The 14356-nt window shown below is 44.7% G+C and overlaps 1 protein-coding gene across 2 annotated transcripts in view; it reads right to left on the bottom strand.

Annotated features, from left to right (window-relative positions):
* The window catches only part of CNTNAP2 (contactin associated protein 2), a 1058844-nt gene that overhangs the window by 439984 nt on the left and 604504 nt on the right, over positions 1 to 14356 (bottom strand). The gene's annotated exons all lie outside the window — the stretch shown is intronic.

Genomic DNA, 14356 nt, shown 5'->3' with positions numbered 1-14356 from the left:
GCCACCATCCCGGCAGACAGCTCTTACATGTTCGCCAGCCATTGGGGTATTCCCCATGCGGTGCCAGAACCCTGCTACAAATGGGCCAATCAAAGGCCCCACCAAATGGGCAGTGCCTTGCTGGCTGGCCAGGCAATGGCTGCTGCCATCCCCGGTCAAGCTTAGGGCAAAACATCACAGCTTTGGGCGGTTAAGGCACTGGGCGGAATCCTAGACTTCAAGCGTGGGGTGAAGTGGTGCATCGCCCTGTGGCATATTCAGGGTACCCCATTAGAGGGTCTCATTGGAAGTCTCTGTTCGGAAGCCAGGGGTGGGGCAGATGAGACTGAGAGCTTCCAGTGGTGGCCTTAGGATGGCCACCTCAGTAGACTGGCGTCTTGGGGAGGCCATAATCTCTGGCACATTTTTAATCCAGATCGTTGTCTGTTTGAGTTTGTTCTGCTACACCTCACTTGGGTCTCTTGCCGGGAAGTGGGGCACTGGGACTGGGACTACAATATATGAGTGCTGGCTTTCACTAAAGTTTGGATAGTCTCTGTAACATAAACCTTCTTCACTCCATTCAAAATGAACTTTGATTTAGAAACATGACTGGTTCACACATTATTTATTGAAGAATATTAAGGCAAGGACATACAAAAAAAATTATTTGATCCAAGTAGTGTGATTTATTTCAGGTGGATAGTTTATTTTTAAAAAACATCACATTCCCAAAGACAATCACAAGCAAATCATTAGATTGCTGCTGACAAAGCACAAGGCTTCTCTAGAGATAATTGTTGTAACCAGAATGAAGAGAAAATGTGGACCAAAGCTTGCTGCTCAATCCTATTTACTCAGAAGTAACTGTGCAGAGAACTGCAGCCCTAGTGCACATTGTTACAAGGCATGCGACTGAACCCACATGCATGTCCAGTGCACATTTGAACCCAACACACATGTCTAAAAGGACTGGAACATTTTGCCTGAAGTTGGGCAGGCATCTACAGTGGTGCCTCGCAAGACGAAATTAATTCGTTCCGCAAGTCTTTTCGTCTTGCGAGTTTTTCGTCTTGCGAAGCACGGTTTCCCATAGGAATGCATTAAAAATCAATTAATGCGTTCCTATGGAAACCGCCTTCAGACCAGGTCCGGGGACAGTCTGTCCCCCGACCTCTTCTGAAGGCCGGTGGGGGGCGAAAGTCTTTGCTCCCCCCCCCGCCTGCCTTCCCGGGACAGCGGAGACTTCTCTGCTGTCCCGGGGCGGTCTTAAAATGCTGGCGGGCGGCAGCGAAGCATTTTAAAAGCCCCCGGGACAGCGGAGACTTCCCGGGTCGATTTTAAAATGCTGGCGGGCAGCAGCGCTGCCACCCGCCAGCATTTTAAGATCACCCCAGACAGCGGAGAAGTCCTCCGCTGTCCCGGGGTTTTTAAAATGCTGGTGGGCGGCAGCGAAGGCTTCGCGGGCAGCAGCGCTGCCGCCCGCCAGCATTTTAAGATCACCCCAGACAGCGGAGACTTCTCCGCTCCCGGGGCGATCTTAAAATGCTGGCGGGCGGCAGCGAAGCCTTCGCTGCTGCCCACCAGCATTTTAAAAACCCCGGGACAGTGGAGGACTTCTCCGCTGTCTGGGGTGATCTTAAAATGCCGGCGGGCGGCAGCGCTGCTGCCCGCCAGCATTTTAAAATCGCCCCGGGACAGCGGAGGAATTCTCCGCTGTCCCGGGGCGATTTAAAAGCCCCCGGGAAGGCAGGCAGGGGGGACAAAGACTTTCGCCCCCCACCGGCCTTCAGAAGAGGTCCTGGACCTCTTCTGAAGGCGGGCGGGGGGCAAAAGTCTTTGTCCCCCCTGCCTGCCTCCCGGAAGGCAGGCAGGGGGGGAGCAAAGACCTCTTCTGAAGGCCGGTGGGGGGCGAAAGTCTTTACTCCCCCCCGCCGCCTGCCTTCAAAAGCCGTCCGGGAAAGCGGAGAAAGCGCTGCGTTTCTCCGCTCTCCCGGAAGGCAGGCAGGGGGGAGCAAAGACTTTTGCCCTCCGCCCGCCTTCAGAAGAGGTCCAGGACCTCTTCTGAAGGCGGGCGGGGGGCAAAAGTCTTTGCTCCCCCCTGCCTGCCTTCAAAAGCCATCCGGGATAGCGGGAAGCGCTTCCCTGCTATCCCGGACTGCTTTTAAAATGCTGGCGGTGGGGAGCAAAGCCTTTCGGCCCCCGCCGGCCTTCCTGGACCTCTTCTGAAGGCCGGAGGGGGGGGAAGGCTTTGCTCCCCACCGCTAGTATTTAAAAGAGGTCCCCGGAGATTTCCCTATGGGCTTTCTTCTCGCGAAGCAAGCCCATAGGGAAATTCGTTTTGCGAAGCGCCTCCAAAACGGAAAACCCTTTCGTCTTGCGGGTTTTTCGTCTTGCGAGGCGTTCGTCTTGCGGGGCACCACTGTATTTAAAATGTGCATAAACCTTGAGCTCTTATACACAATAAAGCGCTTGTCACACCAGGAAGTAGAAAAAGATTGGTTTATGACACATAAAAGGAAGACAAGGAGTAATTGCATAGTGCTTTAGACTGCAAGTTACAGAGTATGCAGGCAGCAACTAATTACCATATTTTTTGCACCATAACACTAACTTTTTTCCTCCTAGAAAGTAAGGGGAAATGTCTGTGCGTGTGATGGAGCGAATGCCTATGGATGGTGGTGGGGGGGGATCTGCTGCAGTCGTTAGCAGAGGATCCATGGTTCCCCTTCCTTGCCTTCTCCGTGGCTCACTTTGAAACAGCAAAGCAGGAGAAGAACCGCTGAGTGGGGAGGAGAGAGGGACAGAGAGCCTGCTTGCTTTAAAGGAGCAAAGCGGGAGAGGAGAGGAGCCGCTTACAAGAGTGTAAGCGGCTCCTGTCCGGTTGGCTCCTTTAAAGCAAGCAGGCTCTCTGTCCCTCTCTCCTCCCCACTCAGCTCGCTAAATAGCATTATTAGCAGCATCCTTCTCCACACACCCCATGTGTGCTCCTTGTCCCTTGAGTGCTTTTCCTTCCCTCCCCACTTAAAACGTGGTTACAAAGCACGGATCCACATGGATCCTCAGGAGTTTTGTACTGGGTCACCCCAAATTCACCATCAGATCACAGAATATGTCCATGGCTACATCTTGCACCAAAAAAATCACGCACCCACTGTCGCCTGGGGTTGCAGTGGTGCAAAAACGTGGTTACAAAGCATGGATCCTCAGGATTTTTGCATTGGGCTAATCCAAACTCACTGTCAGATCACATGTCTGTGGCCACAGCATGAACCACAAAAATCATACATCCACTGTTTCGTTTAGAATATTTTTTTTTCTTGTTTTCCTCCTCTAAAAACTATGTGCGTGTTATGGTCTGGTGCGTGTTATAGAGCAAAAAATACAGTGGTGCCTCACAAAACGAAGTTAATTCATTCCGCGAGTCTTTTCGTCTTGCACAGTTTTTCGTCTTGCGAAGCACGGTCAGTCGCAACTGCACCTCTTCAAGCGGTTTTAAGAAAAAAGGAAACAAACTCGCAAGCCCATAGGGAAAATCGTCTTGCGAAGCAACTCAAAAAATGAAAAACCCTTTTGTCTTGCACATTTTTCATCTTGCGAGGTACCACTGTACACTAATTAGTACACTCACACCCCTTAATCCTAAAGAGTAAAAGAGTCCCCAACTACCCAAAGGTCTATAGGCTGAGTGACCACAGCAAATTGCCAGAGACTCACACTGAAGTGAAAGAAAAAGGAGGCTGGTATATCTGGTCTTGGAGCATGCTCCGGCACCGGGGGGCAGACAGCAGGCTGGGGTGGGGCTGGCGCGCTCCTGGGGGAGTGGCACGCTGCCCACAGGGGCGGGGCACGCTGCCTGCAGAGGCATGGCACCCAGCGCAGGCCACGGTGGCACCCCACCAGGATCACGCTGCTGGAGGTGGTGCGCTCCCCCTGCAATCCTCTTCCTCTGCCAGTGAGTGCAAATTCAGTGATCAGAAATCTGTGCCTTCTGCAAGGATAGAGGTATTATCTAAGTCCCTTTTCCTTCCTTCCTTCCTTCCTTCCTTCCTTCCTTCCTTCCTTCCTTCCTTCCTTTTTTGCAGCCAGTGCACAGAATACACAGTGCCTTGTGCATTCTGAAGCTATTGTTGTCACCCAAAAGAAACTGGACCATTTCTACCAGGGTGTACCTGCTTGCTTGTGTGAACAAAGGTTTCGGAAAGTGATCTCGTGGGTTTCTAGATAAGAGGCAGGCGAACAAATAATGAGTGATGTATTCGACCTGAGACTGACAACAAAGGCATAGTCTGTCTGCTTACAGGACCTTCTTGTAGCAGCCATCCCAGACTGCAGTGGACATCACTTGAAACGCAACTCAATAAAGGCATTTCTTAAGGAAAATGGTGACAGCTTGATCAGATAACTAGCTCTAAAGTGTTCTGTTCACAAGAGTAGATACCAAGTGTTCTAAATTAGTTGCAAGTCCTAGACTCCATCAGAAGAGCCAATCCCTTGCCTGACACTTATTCAAGGTCAAAGCAGAGCTCAGTTCCAGAAAAGTTTAATAGTCTAAAATTTATTGAGCAGCTGCTTCCCAGAGTTGCTTATCAACCCAAATTCATGTAGCACAAAGCAGGAAAACGCCCAACTGGCATGGTAGCAATTTTAAAAAGTATACTTTAACTGAGCGTAGTCTGCTATTGCCTTGTTGGCCACCTGGATTCTGTATGAAGAAGAGCTGCTGATATTCCTGATGGCATAGCTTCTGAAAAAAGTTATTCTGCCCTGAATCCAAAACTTCAAACAGATTCGATTGGAGTGTGAATCAGAGCCCAGATTTCACCCCCATAGAGCATTTGAGCAAGCACTTAGGGTAGGTTCAATCAGCTGCTCTCCCTTATTGGAACAGAACTTCATCAGTGCCCCCAGGGTTTTCTTTGCTTTGATGTTCATTAACTCCATATGACACTTCCAAGAGAGCGTTTCACTAAATAGGACACCCAGGTATCTAAATGAGTTGAGTTTGTTCTAGAGCCTGCTGATCCAAGAACTATCGACACCTAGGACTGTGTCCACGAAATATCACAATCTTGGTCTTGGTTCTTGCAGAGAAGCTGGTAATATGTCACACTGTAACTATTAGATAAATGCGTAGCTGGTTAATTGACTGGACTCAAAGACTCAAAGAGTGTTCATTATGGTGCCTCACCATCCTGGAAAAAATTGGTGGCCCAGAATACTCTGTGACAGCCCCCAAGTTGTGGCATTCCCTCCCCACAGATGTCCACCTGGCACCTTCACTATACAGTCTTCAACAAATGCTGAAGATGCAGCTCTTTACCCCAGCCTTTGACACCTGAGGTGCATATTTCAGTTAAAAAGGGGGAGGAAAGGGGGCAGTGCCACCTGCCAATGTGTTTTGACTATTTGTGATTTTGGCATTAGGCGCGATCCCCGGAACATAAGCCCCATGGAAGCTTACTGTATATCAAATGACTTGGCTTTTTTGCCAAAAGTCATAAGAACTGTGCTGCTAAATTGCTCCTGACAGCCATGCTCTTGTCTAGAACATGTGGCAGGCATGCTCACTTTGACTAAAGGGCTGCAGGGAGCTAATGACAAGAAGGAAACAGAACCAATCATGAGGCGCTTCTGCAAGATTCCACCAAATCTCCACAGAAGAGTCCTTCTGGTTCAATAATTCCTGGTTTTATTGTTTACAGTACTTTTTTGTAAACTGCACTAGAAATAAAACTTTGAAATGTGGGCTGCTCTCTATTTTTAGCCATGGAAAAATTTTGGACTTCTGAGGTCCTTCTCCTTGTCACATTCTGGAACTGACACTGTGAAATTCTGTTTCAGATCCTTCTTTCCTCCTTATTCATCAAGGAACCCTGAAGCAACACAACTGGAAATCTGACCATTTCAAATTTAGGGAAACTTCTGATTATCTCTATGTAAGTCCATTGATTGGTGTCATGTGTGCAGAAAGAAATTAAAATTAAAATTGGTACAGCTCAAGAAGTAGAACATGCATCAGATATAAATACAGACTTAGAAGTCTCTGCTTAATATTGTGTATAACTGCATTTTGCTGCCTTTATTCTTTCATGCATTATTTTAGAAAATTCTTAACTTGCTTATTTAAAGCATGCAACCACAACCCTCTTGCAAGTCACAGAAACTTCTTTTTCATGTGCAAATTAGATATGTTAATGAAGCATATTCTGTCTTGCTAGAATTTCTTTTAAATGGCATTACTTTTAAAATTGGGACTCTTGAGATTGTCACTTTGATTGAACAAGAAGGAACAGATGTTTCTGTTATAAGATACATGGAGAAAGAAATGGTTTAATGAGTACCATTTTTTTTTTTTTTTTGCAAATTCAAAAAATCTTGTAAGAAATAGCAAAAGACACCATATGCTAATTATTCTTCAAACAACATTACAGCAGTTAATTTCTCAAATGTCTTTATAGTTGATCTTGAGAGATCAAATCAGTATGGAATGATCTGTGCAAATGAAGTAAATGAGTGTTAGGCTATTTTTCATTAAATTGATTTTAGAGCCATTTATTGACTCTAAAGTAAGAGCAAAAGAATACTCATTATCAGAATTATTAATCTGGAGGTAAGTCAGGAAGTCAAGCAGGTAAACCAGCAGCCTGAAAGATTGCTCAGAGAGAGACTTTTAGGCACAGGCAACCGGCTGTCACTCCTTTTGTTATTTGTCACTTAGAATATCCATATTAAAACCTCTAGATGCAACTAAAACATGTTCCAGATGGAGAGTGAAATTAAGAACAAACAATTAAAACAGGATAAAAATACACCCCCCATTGTAAATATAAATTACCCCCCCCCCAGGTCACATGATCCCAACTGAATGGGCCGTCTGCAGCACACCCTCCAACATTCCTCAGTTGAAAATGGGGACATTTCTCACTCATTATTATATATATATATATATATATATATATATATATATATATATATATATATATACGAAAGCAAATATATATATATATATATATATATTTGTAGATTTACAAAAAGAAAAAAGAAAACACCCAAATAAATAAATTTTAGAAAGCTTCAGGGTGGATCAAAAAATCATAGCAAAAATATTAAGATGAACTGAAACCATAAAACTATAAGACCATCAGAAACATTGAAATCAGCAAATCACTAAAAGACATGCAGGTGCAAAGAACCTATAAGTGAAATGCTACAGCTACAAATGGTGTTTCTCTCGTCACCACCCACCTGACTGGGATCTCCAGGAAAGGTCCGGCAGTGGGAGGGGGTCCTGAGCCAAAGCGCTAAGCATCTGCGGAACACAAGCCCCCCCCCCCATTTTAAAGCCCCAACTCAAAAAGCACCCTCCTCATTTTCAGCAATGGAGGGAGGGCACCTTAAATTAACACAGTCATGGGGACATTTCTGAGATCTTTTAAAACATCTGAAAGTTAGGGTGGGTGTTAATATTTTGTTTTATTTTTTGTTTCATTTTAAAACTTCTTTGAAATGGCAGTCCCTTGGCACCACGTTGCAACCTCATATTTCCATTCAAATTTGTTTATTAATTCTAGACTTCATTCTCAGCTCATAATTGAAAAATAAGGATGCAATCTCATAGTGTATGGCTGCTGTTTGGTGGGGAGAACAGAGGCTTAATCCTCCCTTCAGATTCTCTATAATACTAGTAGTGATCAAACACTGGAAATGCATCTTCATTAGTTTCTGTTGAAAAATTTACAGCATTGATGCAAGTGGCTGTACAACCTCTTGGTTTAAGCCAACATTTTCTTCTGATGATATATAAGTGAAAATTTAGGAAGGTGAATCAACAGTGAATTTTCAGGATAGCTAAGCAGGAAGATTTAACAGTATTTGCCAGATGCTTAGGCACTCCCAATGGCACTGACACTTTAAAGACAACTTTTGTCTGGAAGCATATTTTAGCAGCACTTTTTAGCAACCCTTTGGAGGGCGGGATGAACAAGATTGCATAAACAATTAATGCTGTATAATTAGCAACTTGGTAGATCTGAAGAAAAGTAGCAGCGGTAAGTGTCTTCACCTCTGCTCTGATTCAGTGAATAAAACTAAAGATTTGCCTCACTGTTTATTCATATGTAATTTCTTTAGAAAGGATTCCATATTAGCCATCAATCCACAGCAGGAGAGTTACTGGCCTGAAAGGCAAATAAAATTATACTTGTCTAGCTCATATTATCCATCAGCAAAAATGAAGCTTCTGTGGCCTGCGAAGGAGCGCATGAGGTATTTAAATAGCAGGGATGGCCAAGTATTGTACACTTTTTGTGGGAACCACTGGCTCAATTCACACCAAACGTGGGTTAAGAAAACTTACCCTTAGACATGTTTGCTTAGATATGAATAGGAGTAACTTCTCTAAAGACTCTTTATAGAAGCACAGCAAAGCAGATTCACTTCTGTTTGCTTGTGACACACTAAAGGGAGATTCACATAAAATTGGCTTGTGCTGCCCACCTGCTGCATGCATTGGCCAGTTGGGCACTGTCATGAACTGGCAGGACACCGAGGAAAGGAAAAAAGATCTTGACAAGAAGGATAGCCATGACTGGCACACAGCGGGACAAGCTGGAGATGGGGAAGGGGGTGGGGGACTTAGGAGGTACTGATGGGACATCAGAGGATGTTGCAGGGGCAGTGACAGTTCAGGGGAGTCAGGGGAGGGGGGCATCACCAGAACCAGAGATGCCCCCGTCTCTGTGGACACGGTGGCTCTGAGGTGCTGGGAAGAGTGGGAAGTGCACTCCAGGAGGCTGAGGCAGGCAAGGGAACAGAGCCCAGATCGCTAGTGGACCCGGTGGGGATCATGGGGCTCTTGGGAGGAGGTTGTGGCCACTCAGAGGGATTTGGCTCAGGACAAGCGGAGAGACACAACTGCTCAGCTAGAGCAAACAGAGATGCATCAATCAAGATTGGAAGGGATAAAAGGAAAGCAGGGCAGCAACTCTGTGCCTGCTCAACTTTCTCTGTTGATGGACCACAGCTTGGCTGCTTTGGGAACACCACTGGCCTGTGACTTTGTGACTCAGCCCAGGTTTTCCAACCCTGGATCTTTTGTGGAGGCAGGAACCTGGCCTTGCAGTTTGACTTGGGACCTTGCTTGTTGTATTGGACTTGGACCGGTATTGAACTGTTTTGACTTCTGACTCCTTTCTCGCGTTGCCCATGGGACAGTGTGCCCTACCGGGCACAGAGGGATCAGGACAGGAACAAGGTAGTGCAGCTTGGCTGGCTGCTCCCACCATTTCACCCTTCCCACAGGCTTTGTATGTGTTTGTGCGAGAAAAGGAGAGAGGGAGAACTCACACTCTGTCCTTTCATCTCTCATTTTGCTATCCTTGGAGATTCAGCGCTGAACTTCATATACATTAAGTGCCCTGTCACATACACGGTGACTAATTATGAGAGCATCGTCAGTAAATCATGAAAACAAATTATCCTTGCCTCATCCTTTACTCTGGGTAACATCATCCTGATGCTTAATAGAGGCTGTCATGAGCTGTTTATGAAGATAAATCATTGAGCCACACAAATCATGAGATGAATTGTAATAAATCAGTCAGCTGATTGTCCCAAAGGATCTCGTGACACTGTCAGTTAAACATGGGTGAGCACAACTTAGTTCTCATTCCGACACAGACACTGTTGCCACTGACAACTGGACCCCCATAGGTGGCCTGGAAATTGGCAGGGGGCTGCCACGGGGAACAGGAGCATTAGCAATTCTGTTCTCATGTAGAACTTTAGCACTTCATTTCGCTCTTTGTCATGTGTCCAGAGCTTGCTCTCAGAAGAAAAAGGATAAAGTGGAAACCTGTTTCTTTTAAGCTCGAGTGTCACATAAAAATGCTTCAACTTACAGAAAAGTTAATATAGCTATTAGCTTTGCTGTCACTCCCAAGAGACCAGCAGAGCAAGAAAATGCCTGTGTTTGATGTAACAGCATAACTTTTGATCAAATGGCCTGCTGTTGCAATGTGAAGCCCTGGTTGCACACTGGAAAAGCAAGCTGCTAAATTAGAGAACAGAATGAGGTTACACGTACTACTTTTAACAGTCATACCACATACATTGATGCAGTGCAGTCTTGTAGCAGAATATTTTGCCTTGAGTTTATTCTTTCTGGCAACGAATTGAAAAATCACCAAGCAATTGTTTTGGCAATCCCCAGGGAAAACATCATTTCCTCAAATCCTACGTAAAATATATCCATAGGGTCCACATTGACTGTTTCCACCCTAGTATAAAATCACCAAGGAATTTTCTCTGAAGCACAATTTTTGGGCAAATTTGGAGGTTCTTTCTAGGGAGAGTCAATTGGGTGAATGAAATGAAGCAAAACAAGTTTTGGTAAGACCAATGAAGATGTTCAATGCCCTCAGCAAAACTGGTATTTCCTAAGAATAGAGTTGGCAGTTTGGTAAATTTGCAGGCTCCTGCTTTCGTGAAACATCTGAGAAATTTTGAGCAAAGCCAAAAGTTCCATAAGGCTTGCTTTTTTGAGGGGGTTCTGCACAGCCTGTATATTGTTATAAGCTCTAGGTCTTGATGCTGGGACATGGAGACAAAAGCAGCTGCAGCAAGGTGAACTTGACCCACAACTAGCAAGAGCAGTCTCATAGCTGCTTAAACCAGTGAGCAAGTCTGACTTGGAATCTTTTATAGAAGGCTAGGAGAATCATCTGATCCATTCTAAGCTATTAGTGCAAAACACACACACACACACACACACACACACACACACACGGTCAGTCAAAAGTCTGCTTCCTTTCATCATAGGATGGAGAATGGTTGGCACACAGGCTGAATTCCTGTTAAATAGGTTGCCTATGTAAGTTCCATTGCGGATTCAAATCCCAACAGACAATAATTTTGTGATGTGTTTGAGACTTTAGATAAAGGTGCATAGTCACTAACCCGTTTGTAGCAGAAAACCATAGTTTTCCCCAATCTGGGGACTCTTCAGATGAAAGGCAGTTTACAAATTTACAGGATAATCATCACCATCATGGTATACAGTGGTACCTCGGGTTACATACACTTCAGGTTACATACGCTTCAGGTTACAGACTCCGCTAACCCAGAAATATTACCTCAGGTTAAGAACTTTGCTTCAGGATGAGAACAGAAATCGGGCTCCGGCAGCGCGGCAGGAGGCCCCATTAGCTAAAGTGGTACCTCAGGTTAAGAACAGTTTTCGGTTAAGAACGGACCTCCGGAACGAATTAAGTACTTAACCGAGGTACCACTGTATATCCATCCACAATGTCACTGGGCAGAAACATACCCCTCATTGCTAGGACCCCCTCCATCAGTTTTCATATGGACACATTGCGAAATCAATCTGCAATGAGCTTCTATTTTCAGAATGAAACTATTTTTTCAAGCACTTTTTAGCTGCAAAAAGTATGCAGTAGATCTAAATTGTGTGTGTACTACATAGGAAAAACAAGCACAGTCTCCAGTGACTCCAGAATAAAATGGGTGCACATAGCCAAAGTTCCTATTCATTATCTCTCCCCTGCTCCTCCACATACATTGCTTGCTTTTACCAAAACGTAATAGTTTGTTTTTATTTTGTAGTTTGTGTTTCTTTACGCTGTTCAGAATGAATACCTGCCACTGCAATGAATACCATAAAACTAGGTGGCCAAGATATGGCCTATGTCATTTCATGCTGGACCTGCCATTTTATCAGGGATAATATTTTTCCCTGCCAGACCCTGAGATGAATTTTAACAGAGCCCAAATGAAAATTCAGTGATCAAGGACAGCTTCTCTTGTAGCTGCAGAAGTTTCACAAAGAGTTCTGAGTCCACCACCATCTCATGTTGAGGTCTATATTTTTGTAAATCACTGAGAGGTTTTCTTACAATCAAACAGTATATACATTCTCTGTATGTGTGTGTATACACACACACACACACACACACACACACACACACACATACACGTAGGTACAATGCAAGGAGTATCTCAACGGAAACCAGTATTTCGTCCTACTATGTCCTTGAGGCATTAAGAAGATTAGGGTAGCCTTTTAAGGCATCTTCTGGAAGGAAGAGAACTGGGAACTGATGATGTGTGTAAAATAAAATAAAATAAAATAAAATGCATGGGCTGTGTAAAGGTAAAGGGACCCCTGACCATTAGGTCCAGTCGTGGCCGACTCTGGGGTTGCGGCGCTCATCTTGCTTTATTGGCCGAGGGAGGCGGCGTACAGCTTCTGGGTCATGTGGCCAGAATGACTAAGCCACTTCTGGTGAACCAGAGCAGTGCACAGAAGAGCCGTTTACCTTCCCGCTGGAGCGGTACCTATTTATCTACTCACACTTTGATGTGCTTTCAAACTACTAGGTTGGCAGGAGCAGGGACTGAGCAACGGGAGCTCACCCCGTCGCGGGGATTCGAACCACTGACCTTCTGATCAGCAAGTCCTAGGGTCTGTGGTTTAACCCACAGCGCCACCCACATCCCTAGGAACCTTAGGAGCACTTGATGTAGGGAAATGTTGTCCTCCTAAAGCAATAGCAAAATGCATTCTATTTCTCTGATATAATGTCTGATATTCATCTCTCCTTACATACAGACAATCTAGCAAGACCAACTGTAGGTGCCGGACCATCAGGGAGGCTGAAGGAGAGTCATGGCCATTCCCTGGTATTTCCCCTTTGCTTCTGCTGCTGCTGCTACCAGTGGAGAGAACCATCCAGCCTGGTGAGAAAACACCTCCCCCCCAAAAAAAAACAACTCTATTTCAACAGGGCCTAAATCTTGCTACCTTTATTTTCTCTCTGCCTATTAATATTGATCTCATTTTGGTTTTTTTTACTGCTATGTATTAGTTAAATGTGGGTTGTAGTATTTAACTGTAACCTGTTAAGTATGCTGTTGCGAGCTTACTGTACATATATTCCCAAAGCCCTGTATTTTAATGTTTTGAACGTTTGCTGTAAGCCACTTTGGGCACAGCTCACTGTGGAAAAGCAGCATATAAGTAAATCAGCCCGCCAACATCCAGCACATTCCCTGCTGGGCAAAGAGGTTCCACTCATCCATCCTGCATCCTGCATAGGATTTCCTTTCTCAGCGCTTGAGGCTGCCAATGCCAACGCCCCCCCCCCCCCCGCGCCCCTTGGCTCCCCACCCGGGCACCTGCCATTCCAGCCACTTCTCACTCCAAGAGAGCAGGACTCTGGTTTCTCAACACAGTTTATACAAGAAACACAGCACAGTTGCTTCATATTTCCCCCTATATTTTGCTGGTTTTCTAAAAGCTTTACAAAAATCAAATGACCTTTAAATATTGACAGAGTTTGTCATGCTGGTAATTAAATGTTGATGTATTCTAGAATATTAGTAATTAGGGTAATTTGTTTGTTGAGGGGCCTTGGTTTGTTCAGCACTACACAAAAAGGGGAAGCATTCATTACATATTTCAATGTTAATGATGTTTATAAAAAACAAACTTAGGAGGAAGCATCTCTTCACAGACTTGTTTCTATTACAGCTTGGACTAAGTTCAGTCACCGTTAAATGGAGCTTGGGTTTTTATAGCTCAAATTTGTTCTGGCTGCTGTGCCCCAGGAATCATCAGAGTTCATCCAAATAATAAAAAATCGTGCAAATCAAACCGAGGATGTTTCACGGGGTTTCCATAGAAATGTCATGCTTTGGGGAAACAGATAGTCCTGCTGCATTAATAAGGTTGGTTATAATAAAGCTGTTTGAATTGCACATTAAGAAATCTCAATGAAGCCTGCATTTCGATAGAAAAATCTGCAAGTTGAATCAAAAGCATTTTTTTAAAAAAAAAGCCCACTCAATTTAGTCTGTGTTCCAGTTTCAGTGTTGAGGCTTTTTCAGCAGTCCAGTGAAGTATTTGCCACCAGTTAACTCTGCAGCTACCAAATAAAGCATCTGAAAATCTTGCGGTTCCTGGGACAGGGATGTTTGCTGTCCACTGCTCCAAGTGGCCAGGTTCACCAGTTATTTCTAGTAGCCTCAATCCTGTGCCAATAACAGAAGTCTGGTTTGCAAAAATAATAAAATAAAATAAAATAAGCAGGTGAAGAGAGGAACCATTAATGAGTACCCTTTGGGTACATATTGCTGCTCATTTCCATGGTGCATGTATAAGAGCACAAAGGGAAAATAAAATACCTGTATCTTTATATCAGAGGTTGTGGAATAACATGGAATTGCATTCATATTGTGTCATATTTCTTAGGTGAAACTGAAAGCCTCCTGCCACCTGATCTCTGTGAAAACCAGGAAGCAGAAGCAGGGGGTGGGGGCAAGAAGGTTGAAATGATGCAAATGCACCGGCAGCAGT

The sequence above is a fragment of the Podarcis gaigeae genome (genome assembly GCF_964106915.1).
Source record: "Podarcis gaigeae genome assembly, chromosome: 12".
NCBI lineage: Eukaryota > Metazoa > Chordata > Lepidosauria > Squamata > Lacertidae > Podarcis > Podarcis gaigeae.
Note: the sequence above shows the minus strand (reverse complement) of the source record. Positions and strands in the feature narration are given on the sequence as shown.